Here is a 16,820-nt window from a genome sequence, read left to right as displayed (position 1 = left end):
GCCGGTCACATTGGTCATCAGCAGAGTTTCTGGATTGTAGGAGTTAACATGTTCATTTCATATACGATGAGTTCCCCGATTCAAAATAAGGTCGAAACATTATCGAAATTAATATTTTTTTGAATTATCCCCGATTCTTGGTCGCTGTTGCATATGAACTGGATTGGTGCAGACAAAATGTAAATTTGTTCTTCACCATTTATTGAAAAAGAATACCCTCAGCAAAGTCGCCGCTGGCATCCTGTTGCTTTTCTGCTTCCACTGTCACACTCACGGTGCAGCTGATGCAGGTTCGATGGATTAGCCATGGCAAATGAGTGATGTTCCGGTTCGACAGTGGCAAAAGTGCCTCAGCAAGGTACTCTGGGCTTACATTTTCTGGTTAATGTTTCAGCCATTCATGACTGAGATATGGAGATATTTCTTCACTCAAAGGCTTGTGAATCTTTGGAATTATTTGACTTATTATTGTCACATGTATTAGCATACAATAAAAAGTATTGGTTCTTGCGCGCTGTACAGACAAAGCATACCGTTCATAGAGAAGGAAACGAGAGAGTGCAGAGTGTAGTGTTACAGTCATAGCCGGGATGCTAGAAATTGAATTGAAACATTGTGAGAGAGTTTAAAAGAGTTAGAATGAAGTTTTAGAAGCATAGAACGAGAGTAAAAGATAGAGTTAGAAGGTATGCTGGGCACAGCTTCCAAGAGTTCGCCTCGCTCGGACGCCATCTTGCATCAATTCTGTAGCGGCACAGAGGTCTGTGAATCTTCAGTTGATGAAGACTTTGAAGGTTGAGGTGGAGAGTTGTTGGAATCTAAGTGAATGAAGGGCTGTTGGTATAAGCTGGGAAATTGGGATTGAGGCTGTGGATCTGCCTTGATTCAGTCATGGAGGAGGCTCAATGGTTCATGTGACCCAATTCCACTCCATTGATGCTGTTCATTGGCAATACCAGATACGGCATCAATACGTTCTGCTGGTATCATTGATGAGCTCAGGGCAGTAATGATGTGGAGTTTCCGGCGCTGGACTGGGGTAGGCACAGTAAATAATCTCACAGCACCAGGTTAAAGTCCAACAGGTTTATTTGGTAGCACAAGCTTTCGGTGCATGCCCCTTCATCACGTGAGTCACCTGATTCGGACAGTGCTCCGAAAGTTCGTGGTACCAAATAAACCTGTTGGACTTTAACCTGGTGCTGTGAGAGAACTGACTGGGCAGTGATAGTAATTGAAGCGTGTGATCGAATCTCATCACCGCTACATGTCCAGTTCCTTAACTTTATGAAATACCTTTGTTATCACACAAATTCCAATGGAATGCAAATGTAAATTATTGTTTGCAATTGATGGGTTTGTGGAACCAGTTTCCTTGAATCATTGCATCGCAATGTTTCTGTGGTGTAGTGGTTGTCACATTCGCCTTACACACGAAAGATCCCTGGTTTGATCGTGGCAGAAATAGTTTCATCATAAACAGAAAAGTTTGGAAGGTCTAAAGAGACATGACAGCATCTGTGGAGAGAGGGAAGAGCCAAACTTTCAAGTCTGGATGACCCTTCGTCAGAGCTCCGGACTCGAAACGATGGCTCTATTCTCTCTCGACAGCTGCTGTCAGACCTGCTAAGATTTTCCAGCATTTTTCTATTTTTGTTTCAGGTTCCAGCATCCGCAGTATTTTGCCTTCACAAAAAAAAACAAAAGCTTTTAATTTCAGAGGGATTCGACTACTGGAATTATTTGCGCGTTTGTCACTAAACATGAACTGACCGACTGAGTATTCCCAGTATTTTCTGATTGTAAAGTGAGGAATCACTCAGCGAAAGGGAAAAAAAAGGATTTTTGTGATAGGGCACAAAGCAGGATGGATTACATGACAGCATGAATGGTGGAAAAGACAACATCGAGGAAGTGATGGTGGAGCCTGGGTGGTCTAGTGGTTCAGAGTCAATGTTTCTATAGCTATGGCCCGGAAGTGATGATAAACTGTTAACTAAACAGAGCACTTTGCTCAGTACGGACTGAATTTCTGGAGATGAAAGTATCTGAACATAAAGGAAGAAGGCATAATTTGCTTCAGTTGGTCATAAGATGTTAGAATTACTGTGTGACAATGTCAGTAGCGAAAGTAACTTGAAATGAAGCGGTGGAGACAGAGATGGTTATCAAAGAATTTCAAATCTCTAATATAAGCTTTCCTGGCATGCCGTGGTCAGGTTTCATTGCCATGTTCCACGTTGGAGTACCAGGCAAGTAGCGAATAACTTCTTATTTAACTCTTCATTAAACGAAAGCACGCCTCACAGTGTCTGTTAAGGGAGAAACAAGATCAATCTTCAGCTGTATGAATTGTATCAGAGCCGGAAAAATCAGAGATGTAACAATACAAACTCTGAAGAAGAATGACACGGCAGACATTTATCACAAAAACAACTGACACACATGTCAAATTCTTCCTCTTTCAAGTCTCATCGATTGACTCCTTGTTCTCCACCTCGGATATTTCCACATCCATCAAATATCACCCACCTGAGAATTCAATCTCTTCTTCGCTCCACTGATGATGATACACCAACTCCACGCTGGGCGCAGGAATTGGCTCCAATGCTCAGTGGTTGCATCAGTTGGACAGTTTAAAGTTTATTTATTAGTGCCACAATTAAGCTTACATTAACACCGCAATGAAGTTTCTGTGACAAGTACGTCATCGGCAGAACCGGCACCTTCTCGGGTAAATTGACAGCTAATTAATTTAGCATGGCCAATGTACCTAACCAGCACATCTTTCACTCTGTGGGAATAAGAAGGGGCACCCGCAGGAAACCCACGCAACACGGGGAAAGCATGCAGACTCTGCACAGACAGTAACCAATGCCGGGAATTGAAACCGGGCCCCTGGCTCTGTGAAGCATCAGTGCCACCATGTTGCCCAGAAAGATCTTATCTTGTTCATAAACGGAGAAAGAGCAGACAATGTTTGTAAAGGTGACCTAGCTCTTTTTTAATTGATTAGAAATGGGTGTCGCTGCCGGCCAGCATTTATTGCCCATCCTGGTTGCCCTGGGACAGTTAGGATCAAACACTTTGCTGCAGCTCTGGAATCAATGTCGGCCAAGACGGATAAGGGACGGCAGATTTCCTTCCCTAAAGCACATTACCGAACTCAATGTTTGTTTTTCCGACAATCGACAATGGTTTCATGGTCATCAGTAGATTCTTAATTCCAGATAGTTTTTATTGAAAAACAATTCTACAACGTGCCGTGGCAGGATTCAAAAGCGGGGCCCCATAAAATTGGATGAGTTTCTGGATAAATAATCTCGCGATAATATCACCAGGCCATCGTCTTTCCTAATATAAGCGTTTGTCTTGAGAGATTTGGGTGTGTTTGTACAAGGAACGCAGGAAGATAGCATGGTGGTGCAGCAAACAATAGGAAGGGAATAGCATTTTGGTTTTTATTGCCAACAGATTGCTGTATAAGAATAAAAACACCAATTTACATTTATACAGGGTTTTGTTGGGAGCAAGTGTGAAATATTCGGTGCAGTTCTGATATCGACAATGCTTTTTATTTTCGAAAAAGGCTACCCTTCCATCGGAGACGGTCCACTGGGTAGGTTCCTGTGATGAGAGAGTTCTCCTGGGATGAGAGGCTGTGTAAATTGGGCTGAAATTCCCTGGAGTTTAGAAGACTGAGAGACAATTTTATTGAACCTACAGAATACTGAGAGATTGTTTCCCAGTCTCAGATGAGGACTCATCGGAGAACTGACACACAAACACATCCAGCCAAGACTCTAATTCTTAACTTTAATTGCATATTTGAAATGAATATATATTATACCATGTGATATGTATGATATGAATATTCATTAAATAAATAATGTTGACAACACCTGACAACAGTCGAGCGGCAACACTTGAGAAATATTTTTATTGTTGCCTCTGTTCACAAGCTGGAACTGCGCGACAATGAATGCTTATGGGGAAAATAAAAGTACAACCACCGCCTCTGGATGGTACTGAGCCACCAACCATTTGCTTAAAGTCGAACGCAATAACGAATTCCGCCACTTAGACGAAGACACACTATATTAGGGTGTCAGCAAGTGCTGTTATATATCCAACCCCAATTCTCTTTTTTAAAAACATAGTCGAGAACTACAACATGACCACATCGTTTACAATACTATGCAAACCCCTTTGACTACTTTACCCCCCACAGTATTGCAGCGATTTAGGGGTTTCCCGCTTCTCCCAACATGGGAAAGGGCCGTTTGATAGAGCAGAAAGGGACAAACTGTTTCTATTGACGATTGTCAGTAACCAAAAATTGGGACTGAAGATAATTTATGAAAGATCGAATTGTATTTATGCGACGCCTTTCCCGGTTGGTGGATGTCACAATGCGCTTTGCAGCCAAAGAAAGACAACCACAATCGAAGCTAAGACAAAGAAGGGGGCACTCGGATTTGAACCGAGGGCCGTTTGATCTGCAGTCAAATGCTCTACCACTGAGCTACACCCCCTCAGCTGTGAACTGATGCTCGGGATCCAGCATAGTCTTATTAAGTGGTGGAGGGGGTTCCAGTGGTCAGACTGCATCACGCTTTGTCTCAGAGTTACTGGTTTCTGAGTGAAGTCGGAGAGCTCAGCGTTTAAGTTAGCGAGATGTTTTCTTGTGATTTGGCTGAGATTTGGATCCAGGACTAGGAGATGTTTGTGTCAATCTAACCGATAATATCAACCCCATTTGTCATGCAGATTTGAACTTGTATCCCCATCTCTATTGGCTGCGCTTTGCAGCCTATCACTGTCCTTCACAATCTGTGTTTGTTCTTGAACTGTTGCCCATGTGACATTTCCAATTCGGACACAAATATAGATCTCACTCCACTGCTTCTGACAGAGCTGTTTTCGATCAGGAAACAACTCAGGTCTCTTACATGGATTATCAAAAACTTTAAATCTTAGCATATTGAAGCCGATCAATGACCCTGAAAGCGCCAAATCCGAAGCACTGGACCACGAGGATTTCATTCTCCTGGTTCTCCCATAGACTGAATACAGGAATTCCACAGTGCCAATTATTCACAGTCGCATTCTCCTTCCAGTCTTGTACACGTTGTCCACCTTTGAAAGTATTCATCTTTTCACATTAGCTTCCAGTGTGATGAAAGCAGATCAGTGATGAGCTGAAGTTTTTCAACAGATTACCACAATAAGGTTTATAACAAACATTACTCTTTGAATGTGGTGAGCTACAGTGAAATTTAATGCAGTAGAAGGTAACTCACTCATTCTGATAGTTGGTACCAGCAATTGCAATGTAAATATGATGTCGAGATACCGGGTTGGACTGGGGTGGGCACAATAAGAAGTCTCACAGCATCATGTTAAAGTCCAACACGTTCATTTGCTTCGATAATAAAATCAATTTGCTTTATTTGATCAGCGCCCCGAAAGCCCCTGACTCCAAATAGACCTGGTGTTGTAAGACTTCCTAATGTAAATATGAATTGTTGTGGGTAATGGACAGGATTGTGGAATGGGGCAGATTTTTCCTTCTTCCTGTTCAACCTGCCACAAGTATCTCTCCCGTTTTCGACCAGGAAGCAACATCCACTCTCCTTAATTCATGTGTTGCACGAGAGCAATGAATCATCATTCCCTACCCGCGAATCGAACCCAATCCGTGGCAGTGAAAGCAGCGAATTCTAGCGACGAAACCAACACGGAAATTGAAGTGACCTGAGCATTATTGAGCAATTGTGGGCGTGTGTGCGCGTGTGTGATTTGGGAGAAAGGTCACGTGCTCTCAGGTAATCCCTGATGAATGAAGCCTCCGACCTCGTTATCGCTGAGCTTTTTGTGTTCTTGAGCAATCGGCCTCTGAAGCTGATGCAATGAGGCCAGGAGAGTAACTCACTGCACCGTCTGCAATGTGATTGCGGTGCGATTTGCTGAAAGCTGTTAATTTTATAAAAATAATCTTTTTGCGAATTGCAAATGAAATGCCCTTCAGTACCCGGTAAGAATTCGCACAACACCAAGTTAAAGTGCAACAGGTTTGTTTGAAATCACGAGCTTTCGGAGCACAGCTCCTTCATCACTCACGCTGAGGATTCACCACATTTTTCTGTCTTTGAATGAAAGCAATAGATATCTCGTCAGTTCCCCGGTATCCTGAGTGTACGACACTGATTTCCACAGTACACTGCTTTAAATGTTTGTTTTCAATGTGAAATTAAGTGCTTTGATTGCATGTGAAGAATTTAAACTTACACTCTTCCGGGAAGATGGTGACATAGTGGTAAAATCAGTGGAGTATGAATCCTGTGGCCCAGGCTCACAGGTCACGATCCCAAAGCAGTCTAGAACTGAAACGGAAGTGAAAGCTAGTCTCCGTAATGAAGCTTTGTTTTCTGATTGTCATGAAAACACATCTTGCAGAAGGAAATCTGCCATCCTTCTCCTTTCTGGCCTCCATGGGACTCCAGAGGAAAGGCAATGTGATTGACTCTTAACTGCCCTCTGAAATGGCCCAGCAAAATACCCAGTTCAGAGGGAAAGAGGGATGGACAACAAATGCTGGCATTGACAACAAAATATATATTGCATTAGCAGCATTTTATGAAATGATTAATTCTCATTTTGTTTCATTTCATGTGAAACAGGGTGATATATTCCAGTGTCTTATTATTTAAAACCTCAACCTTTCAACAGTTCAAACAGGTAAGATTCAGTCAGAGAAAAGTGAACCACTGTGATCCAAAACTAGGTTTTGTAGTTGCTCCGTATCCCACCTCAAAACAGAAAATGTTGGAAGGACTCATCGGCTTCAAGAGCTTCTGTGGAGAGGGAAAGAGAGTGAATGATTCAGGTTGCTGACCTTTGACCCTAACTGGAAAAAAGTAGTGATTTAATGATTTTCAAACAAGTACAGAGTCAAGGAAAATAGAGAGGGAGAGGAGGAAAGAACAAACGGTATTTTGATCGGATGGAAGGCTGGAGTGACTGAATTACAATGGAGATGATTATTGTTCCCACTGACACAAACTCGCAGATCTGGGTTTGAATCTCATAATAAATGAGAACAAAACCTCTCTCGGAGTTCAGCGCTAAACTCCCCGCCTTCCAGTGAACCGGAGGCAGTTTTCAGTCACAAACCCACAACTGTGAGATAAACAACGTAGAAAAAAGAAAGACTCAGTTTGAGCGGTGACACTTCAGGAGGAACGGAGATCGGGAATTCACCCAGGAATGAGGCAAAGTTTGAAACCAATGTCGCCCAACGTGGGGCTCGAACCCACGACCCTGAGATTAAGAGTCTCATGCTCTACCGACAGAGCTCGCCGGGCACATGTGCTACGCTGCTTTCCATAACCTAAAATGCATGGAGACAACTATGGATTTTTCATCTGGTGTGTCAGCTTGTTCTGATTTCAAAGTTTACAATGAATCCACCGACAGAATCCCCAAAGTTCCTATCCATTCCTCTCAATCATTAATTACATTTTTCACATCTTCCAATTCTTAGCTTCACCTCTCCCAAATATTCCAAACTCCTCTTACATCATTCACCTTATGATTCTTTGTTCTTAATAATTTAGCCAGGGGTGGGGGGAACTCAACATTTACACTGTTAAACTGTTTCCCAGTTTCCGACTTTTCAGTAAGATCAACTCTGATAATTCTAAACGCCAGAGCGAACAGACTCATCCCACTGATTCTCTCCTCCCAGGAGAAACGGAGAAATCAATCCAGTGAACCTCGGTTACACACAGACAGCTAAATAATGGACAGAGCAAGGAGCAAAAGATGTCAACGTAATAAAAACATAGACAGAGAGTCTGAGGGAGATATATAGAGACAATAAAAAACAGAGATAGCGAGTGCGGTACATATCCACAATCCAAGAATGAATAACAATAATCACACAGCCAGCTGTCTCAACCAACAAACATGGGGTCCTCTAAACTGGTGAACAGAGATAAAGTGAATGGCCACAAGCATATTAACCTTTTAATGTCTTGATTTTCTTGTGTGAGTGTTGTGTTGATAGATTGCCTGCACTGTGTGATCAGGTTCTCAAACCAAATCCCACGTAAACCAATCCCAACGTTTGCACTGCAAATACATTTATAAAACCTATGACTTGTCCAATACGAAACAACAGCTGATTGAGGGATCTAGCCCGACTTGTGAACCCGAGATCGCTCACACGTTTGTGGTTGTTTACTCCCCAGGCCCGAGTAATACCCCTCGTCCAACGAGCCGCTGCTGAGGATGTTGTTCAATAAAAATATTTCCATTGACATCCAAAGCTGCTCAGACTTCTGCAGTGAAAGGTGAAAATGCTGGAAAAACTCAGAAAGCCAGACAGCTTGTGTGCACAGGAAAACAAATCTTATATTTTAGCACCATAACCTTTCATTGGGGAGAACTGGGAATTTCTAGAAATGTAAGAAGTTTTAAACAAGTGTTATCCAGCAGCATAACAAGAGGGTTTGAGGCCTCTTGCGGGTGTAAATCAGGAGAGATTAAATGAGGGAAACAAAGAATTTTAAAGTAATTAAACCACAGAATGGGGCCATTCCTCAGTCCCTTACAGGACGCAGTTGTGGTGAGGATGAAGGGGAACCTGTGGATGTAATGTACGTAGATTACATTGGAGCCACAGTGATGAGTTGGTTGGTTTTGAAAATTGAAAGTTACACTTAGGAACATAGAATTAGGAGCAGAAGTGGGCAAATTCACCCCTTCGAGCCTGAACCGTCATGCAATCAGTTCATGATTGATCTCTCCCTGTTCTCAAATCCACCTCCCTACCTGTTCCAATATCCCCTCATCCCTTGACTTATCAGGAATATATCTGTCTCTTTCTTGAAATCATTTAATGATTCAGACTCAACCGTGCTATGGGGCAATGCATTCCACAAATTCATGACCCTCAGTGAGAAGCAGCTCCTCCTCATCTCAGTTTTAAATCTACCACCTCTCAACCTATACATTTGACATGGTGTTCCCGATTGCGCATAAGAAAAAAGATTTTACTTTCTTCAATCCTATTTAGAATTTTATATACCACGATCACTTCAGCATATTGTGGGACTATTTCACCTCACTGTCGATTTCATGTCCCAGCAAGCACAATTGGTGTTGTCATTAGATGAAGCAGTCACTTATGTTCCACCCAAAGTGGACACATTAAGGGATATATGGTAAGTCATTTTGAAAAACACAGTTCACCCGTGGCCCTGGGAGTCCAGTGGGTTGTATTCAGTACTCCCCAGTGTTGTTTGTTTTCAATTCCCGCTCAGGAAACGATTATTTATAGCTCTCAGCAAACTATTAAAAAATAACCTGATTGACTATCTGATCGAAAGCAGATCTACTAATATCAGCCAAGTGAGTTTTGCAAGTCTACATCACAGCTGGAAATGTCACATGTGCAACAGTCAAGAACAAACACAGTAGCAGAAAGATAGTGATAGGCTGCAAAGCGCTGACAATTGAGATGGTGATGGAAGGTAACATTTGGGTGGTAAAAAGGTCAGATTTTGGCGTTCACACTGAATTATTCACCTTTCCCCTCACTCTGCAACGAAAATATTTGGAAAAGGTTCTCTCTCGTTTCAAACAGTCGAAAGTGGAATTAATAACTGTAAGTGGAATGTCTGTTGTATGTTGTCACTGATTGAATGTATCACTGGGATGGAAACAGAAGGTGCCATATTGCAACAGAGACTTGCTTCTGGTGAATGTAGTCTGGCCTGGCGCGAAAAATAAAGCAATACATGCAGTGTGTGTAAAGCAAGTTGTAAAACAGGCGAAAAGCAGCTGGTCTGGAGGTCAGAGTTTGACACTTTCACTGCTGTTTGGATTGGTGGTCAGGTAATGGACATTTGTTGCTCTCATCCAAACCGTAAAAACAAAAGTCAGTTATTGCCTTGTGGAACATATAAAACACAATCTCGCCTCATGTCCTGAAGTGAAGACTGAGCAAATTCAACAGGAGGTTTTTTCTTGTCATTTCTGGCAGGATAGTGGGAACCAGACAAGGTTAAGGGCAGTTTAAATGATGCTGGTCCTTCACTGCAGCTCATTCTGTTTCTGACTGGATGTGATTCCTGCTTGTTACAGAGTTCAGGATCAATTGATTCAGTAAAGGAGCAGGCTCAAGCCGACTGATGGACTGTCGCAGCTCCATTGCTGCTAATTTCAATAACGATACAAGTAAAGGACACAGCTGCTTACGTGGTAACGTAGCCGAGTAATCTAAGCCAGTGGCTGAAGGTCCAGTCTCTACGGAGTTGTTGTGTTCGACTGCAGCCACTGCCAGAATGGGTTTGAGTTTTGGTCCCTGCAGTTGAAGTCCAGCATTTCAGATTGAATGCAAGAGTTTGTGCCGTGTCGTTTTTGGCATGAAGAAAGAGGAGCGACAGAGCAATGTAAACAGGTGTTGAGGTAAAGGAACGAGTGTGGAAGGACTGGAGCAAATTATCGTGGATTCTGGAATCGGAAACAAAAAGAGAAAATGCTGGAAAATCTCACCAGGTCTGGCAGCATCTGGAAGGAGTGAAGAAAGCTGACATTTCGAGACCAGATGACCCTTTGTCAAATCTGGGAGGAGTGGAGCTGCTCCGATGGAGAATACAAACGGGAACACCGGTTGAATGGCTGTCTGTCGAAATAAACAGCAGGATTGCAAACATTGAGACTGCAGTCCCGGCCCAGGGGATGGATTGGGATTTTCTAACTGAGGTTCAAATCCTATCATGTGCGCTTCCCGTCATTCCTCATTGTGACTTTTTTTTAATTGAAAGTTATTGGAAATGAAGCAATGGGTGCAGAGATGATCAACTCACTCCATATTTGTCACATCAGCGTCACTGAGGGTCTAGTGATCAGCGTCGGCGCCGTGACGCGGTTTCGATTCCCAGTCTCGGAGTGAATAAATTTTTGTTCATTTCTTCATTCAATAAAAACAGCGTCCGTGAAGGGAACAACAAGCTAAATCTTCCAGCTGGATGAACTTGTATCAGAGCTGGAAAAATCAGAGATGTAACATTAACGATAAACTCTGAAGAAGAACCACATGTCACACACAACATACATGTCAAGTACATACACAATACACATGTCAAATCATGTCACTTTCAAATTCTGTCTTTTAACTTCCGGCTCTCCACCTCAGACATTTCCACATTCATCAAAAATCTCCGTCCTCAAACCCCATCCTGGTCCTCAATCCACGGATAATGCTGCACTTAGTAGCAGCTCCTTGCAGCATTTGGCTCCATAGCTCAGTGGTTAGAGCACTGGTCTTGTAAACCAGAGGTCGCGAGTTCAATTCTCGCTGGAGCCTACGGGCCAAGTTTAGCTGGTAGAAGCTGTAGGAAAGGGGAAGAGAGTCTAAAAGTCAAACAAGAGATAAGTCGAGGTTCAGATCGGGTGTGATTTTGGAAAGCGAAAAGATATGTCCTTCTTCGTAAAAAAATCGAAAGAGCAGGACATATTTGAAGAGCTAAAATAGGTTAGTGTCGATATTGAGAATAGAATAGATGCATTTGTACAAGGAATGCATAAAGCTGGCATGTAGGTGCAGGCAATGATTGGAAGGAAACTGTCTTTATTGACGGCAGACGTCCAAGTATAACGAGGTGTTGCTGCAGTTGTACAGAGTTTTGTTGAGACCACATGTTGAATATTCTGTGCAGATATGATATTCACATTTAATAAAGGGTTTATTTGCATTGGAAACGGTGCCGATAAGGTTCAGCAGATGATCCCTGGGATGAGGGAGTTGTCGTATGATGAGAGGCTGAGTAAATTGGGCTGAAAGTCTCTGGAGTTTGGAGGAATCAGGCGATTTCATTAAACCTACACAAGTCTGATTGTGTTTGACAGGGTGGAGGCTGAGAGATTTCTTCTGCTTGTCGGGAAATCTAACCCACGGCAGTACAGTCTCAGGAAAATGAGCTGATCATTTCGGCCTAAGATAAGGCGAAATTACTTCACTGAAATGGTTGTGAATCTTTGAAATTCCCTATGCCAGACAGTTATGGAAGCTCCATCATCGAATACATTTAAAGTTGGGATAGACAGGTTTCTGGCCTCTCGGGGAATTCAGGGATATGGGGAGCTGGTGAAAAGCTGAGTTGTACCCCAAGATCAGCCATAAGAAGCTATTTTATTCAAATAACCAAGAACTTTAAGGAAACAAGTAAAACATGTTAATTACGGTACTGCCCTTCATTGACTGGAAAGTGCTTTGTGACGTCCGCTGGTCGGGATAGGTTCTATATAAATGCAAATATTTCATGATCTTCAATCCTCGTCCTCTGTTACTGAGCCCAGTCAGTGGGAACAGTCTGTCCCTCCCTGCTCTATCAAACGGCCGTTTTCCATGTTAGAAGGGATGAACCATTACACCACAACAACACTGTGGGGTAAAATAATAAAATATACATGTTTAGATTTGTAAACGATGCCATCATTTGGTCTTTCTGTGTCAGGTTTGGTGAAAATTGAATTGGCGTCTAACTTGCAGCCAACACGCTGTCACCCTGATTTAGGATGCCATGTAAGCTTCATTTTCGTCAGTCTCTGTGGCGCAATTGGTTAGCGCGTTCGGCTGTTAACCGAAAGGTTGATGGTTCGAGACCATCCAGGGACGGGACTGTCACTTTTTTTTCCTCTCCATCTGCTTTCATTGTCTCTCGGTTTTTGAGTGTCACTGAGTCCTTGGGCAACACTAAAAAAAAACTTATCGTGTGTTTCTGCCTCTACCGTTAGCTGACGTTAGTTTATTGAACATTTATCTCCAACATCTTATTTGTAACAATTTATATATTTCAAATATTATTAAACTCAATAACTGAACTCGAAACTTTAACCCATGTTTGATCTTGGGTTTCCATTTTCCTGCACACTCCCCTTCTTTCTCAGATTTCTCAGGAATCCGTCTGTCGCAACCTGAAATGTGTTCAATAGGGAAAATACACAGCAAGTCGGCAAAGATCAGTGGAATGAGGACTGAGTTAAACTTTCACCAGAATGCTGTTTTTATAATTGCAAAGTCCTGAGATTTAGAGCAGATAGTTCACATGGAAAAGGGCTGTTTGATAGAGCAGATAGGGACACACTGTTTCCACTGACGAGGGTCAGTAACCAAAGGATTGGGATTAAAGATAATTAATGAAAGACCGACTTGTATTTATGTCGCGCCTTTCCCGGTTGCTGGACGTCACAAAGCGCTGTGCAGCCAATGGAAGACAGTTCCAATTGAAAAAAAAGTATCAGCTCGACAAGGAAGGGGGCATTCGGATTTGAACCGAGGACCTCTTGATCTGCAGTCAAATGCTCTACCGCGGAGCTACACCCCCTCAGTCGCAAGCTGGTTCACGGGATCCAACATATTCTTATTAAGTGTGGAGGGGGATCGAGTGGTCAGACTGCATCCCGCTTTGTCTCAGAGTTACTGGTTTCTGAGTGAAGTCGGAAAGCTTAGTGTTTAAGTTAGCGAGATGTTTTCTTGTGATTTGGCTGAGATTTGGATCCAGGTCGAGGAGATATTTGTGTCAACCTAATCGATAAAATCTACCCCATTGTCATACAGATTTGTATCCCCATCTCTATTGGCAGCGCTTTGCAGCCTATCACGGCCTTTCACTATCTGTGTTTATTCTTAAACTGTTGCCCATGTGACATTTCCAATTCAAACACAGAATTATAGATCTAACTGCACTGCTTCTGACAGAGCTGTTTTCGATCAGGAAGCAATTCAGGTTTGTTGAACGGATTATGAAAAACTTTAAATCTTAGCATATCGAAGCCGATCTATGACTCTGAAAGCGCCGAATCCTAAGCACTGGACCACCAGAATTTCATCTTCCTGATTCTCCCAGAAACTGAGTACAGGAATATGCACAGTGCCAATTACTCACGGTTGCACTCACCTTCCAATCTTGTGCACGTTGTTCAGCTTTGAAACTGTTCATATTTTCACATTCGCTTCCAGTGTGATGAAAGCGCAGCTGTGATAAGCTGAACCTTTTCAACAGATTAACTACAATAAGGTTTATAACAAACATTACTCTTTGAATGTGGTGAGCTACAGTGAAATTTAATGCAGCAGAAGGTAGCTCACTCATTTTGACAGGAGGTGCCAGCAATTGCAATGTAAATATGATGTCGAGATACGGGTGTTGGACTGGGATGGGCAGAATAAGAAGACTCACAGCATCATGTTAAAGTCCAACTGGTTCAATTGCTCCGATAATAAAATAAATTTGCTTTATTTTATCAGCGCCCCGAAAGCTCTTGATTCCAAATCGATCCGGTGTTGTGAGACTTCTTCATGGAAATATTAATTGTTGTGGGTAATTGACAGGATTGTGGATTGGGGCAGATTTTTCCTCCCTGCTGTTCAACCTGCCACAAGTATCGCTCCCGTTTTAAATCAGGAAGCAATACCCACTCTCCTTAATTCATGTGTTGCACGAGAGCAATGAATCATCATTCCCTAACCGGGAATCGAACCCAGACCATGGCATTGAAGGCGGCGAATTCTAACGACTCGACCAACAAGGAAATTGAGGTGTCCTGAGTATTATTGAGCAAGTGTGCGTGCGTGTGCATGTGTGTGTGGGTGTGTGGGTGGGTGCGTGCGGGTGGGCGGGCAGGTGGGTGGGTGCGTGCGTGCGTGTGTGGTATAGGAGAAAGGTCTTGTGCTCTCGGGTAACCGCTGATGAATGAAGCCGTCGACCTCTTTATCGCTGAGCTTTTTGTGTTCTTGAGCAATCGTCCTCTGGAGCTGATGCAATGAGGCCAGGAGAGTAACCCACTGCACCGTCTGCAATGTGATTGCGGTGCGATTTGCTGAAAGCTGTTAATTTTATAAAAATCATCTTTTTGCGAATTGTAAATCAAATGCCCTTCAGGGCCCGGTAAGAATTCTCTCCAGCTAAAAGTGCAGCTGGTTTATTTGGAATCTCTAGCTTTCGGAGCGCAGCTCCTTCATCACTCACACTGAGGATTCACCACATTTTTCTGTCTTTCAATGAACGCAATCGATATCTCATCAATTCCCCGGTATCCTGAGTCTCTGACAATGATTTCCACAGTACACTGCTTTAAATCTTATTTTTTCAATGTGAAATTAAGCGGTTTGTTCCATGTGAAGGATTTACACTTATACCCTTCGGGGATGATGGTGACGTAGTGGTAAAATCAGTGGAGTATGAATCCCGTGGCTCAGGCGCACAGGTCCCGATCCCACCACAATCTAGAACTGAAACGGAAGTGAAAGCTAGTCTCAGTAATGAAGCTTGTTTTCTGATTGTCATGAAAACTCATCTGGACCTTTTGCAGAAGGAAATCTGCCATCCTTCCGCTTTCTGGCCTCCATTGGACTCCAAACTCAAGTCAATGTGATTGACTCTTAACTGCCCTCTGAAATGGCCCAACAAAATACGCAGTTCAGTGGGAAATAGGGATGGACAACAAATGCTGGCATTGACAATGAAATATATATTGCATTAGCAGCATTTTATGAAAGGATTAATTCTCATTTTGTTTCATTTCATGTCAAATAGGGTGACATATTCTGGTGTCTCATTATTTAAAACCGCAGCCCTTTAACTGTTCAAACAGGTAAGGTTCAGTCAGAGAAAAGTGATCCACTGTCATCCCCAGCAAGGTATTGTAGTTGCTGCAAATCCCACCTCAAAACTGAAAATGTTAGAAGCACTCATCGGCTTCAACAGCTTCTGTGGAGAGGGAAAGAGAGTGAATGATTCAGGTTGCTGACCTTTGACCCTAACTGGAAGAAATGTGTCATTTAATGGTTTACAAACACGTACAGAATCAAGGAAAATAGAGAGGGAGAGGAGGAAAGGACAAACGGTCTTTTGATCGGATGGAAGGCTGGAGTGATTGAATTACAATGGAGCTGATTATTGTTCCCACTGACACAATCTCGCAGATCTGGGTTTGAATCTCATAATAAATGAGAACAAAACCTCTCGCTGAGTTCAGCGCTGAACTCCCGCCTTCCAGTGAACTGCAGGCAGTTTTCAGTCACAAACCCACAACTCTGAGATAAACAACGCAGAAAGGAGAAAGACTCAGTTTGAGCGGTGACACTTCTGGAGGAACGGAGATCTGGAATTCACCCAAGAATGGGGCAAAGTTTAAAACGATGCCACCCAACGTGAGGCTCGAACCCACGGTCCTGTGATTAAGAGTCGTATACTCTACCGACTGAGCTCGCCAGGCACATGGATCAGGCTCGTTTCCATAACCTAAAATGCATGGAGACAAATATTGTTTTTCCAACTGATGTCTATACTTGCTCTGATTTCAAAGTTTACAATGAATCGACCTACAGAATCCCCAAGTTTCCTATCCCTTCCTCTCAATCATCAATTACATCATTCACATCTTCCAATGCTCAGCTTCACCTCTCCCAAACATTCCAAACTCCTCTTACACAATTCACCTTTTTATTGTTCATAATAAACGAGCCAGGGGTGGGGGGAACAGCCTCTCAGCATGTACACTGTCAAACTGTTTCCTACTTTCAGACTTTTCAATAAGATCACCTCTGATTATTCTAAACTCCAGAGCGAACAGACTCACCCCACTGAATCTCTCCTCCCAGGAGAAACGCAGAAATCAATTCAGTGAACCTCGGATGCACAGAGACAGCGAATGAATGAAGACAGCAAGGATCAAAATCGGTCAACGTAATAAAAACACAGTCAGAGACACTAACAGATTCTGAGGGAGATATATAGAGACAATGA

General features: G+C 42.8%; 1 protein-coding gene and 5 non-coding genes across 6 annotated transcripts in view; 2 read left to right on the top strand and 4 right to left on the bottom strand.

The window, feature by feature from the left end:
* LOC144483888 (uncharacterized) overlaps positions 1-16,820 on the bottom strand; it is a 435,358-nt gene that overhangs the window by 217,147 nt on the left and 201,391 nt on the right. The gene's annotated exons all lie outside the window — the stretch shown is intronic.
* trnac-gca (transfer RNA cysteine (anticodon GCA)) lies at positions 4,464-4,535 on the bottom strand. Its single transcript has one exon. It is a non-coding gene; the product is annotated as a tRNA-Cys (tRNA).
* trnak-cuu (transfer RNA lysine (anticodon CUU)) lies at positions 7,295-7,367 on the bottom strand. The gene has a single exon. It is a non-coding gene; the product is annotated as a tRNA-Lys (tRNA).
* On the top strand, positions 11,305-11,377 carry trnat-ugu (transfer RNA threonine (anticodon UGU)). Its single transcript has one exon. It is a non-coding gene; the product is annotated as a tRNA-Thr (tRNA).
* On the top strand, positions 12,615-12,688 carry trnan-guu (transfer RNA asparagine (anticodon GUU)). The gene has a single exon. It is a non-coding gene; the product is annotated as a tRNA-Asn (tRNA).
* On the bottom strand, positions 13,326-13,397 carry trnac-gca (transfer RNA cysteine (anticodon GCA)). The gene has a single exon. It is a non-coding gene; the product is annotated as a tRNA-Cys (tRNA).

This window comes from Mustelus asterias, unplaced genomic scaffold (genome assembly GCF_964213995.1).
Source record: "Mustelus asterias unplaced genomic scaffold, sMusAst1.hap1.1 HAP1_SCAFFOLD_84, whole genome shotgun sequence".
Taxonomy (NCBI): domain Eukaryota; kingdom Metazoa; phylum Chordata; class Chondrichthyes; order Carcharhiniformes; family Triakidae; genus Mustelus; species Mustelus asterias.
Note: the sequence above shows the minus strand (reverse complement) of the source record. Positions and strands in the feature narration are given on the sequence as shown.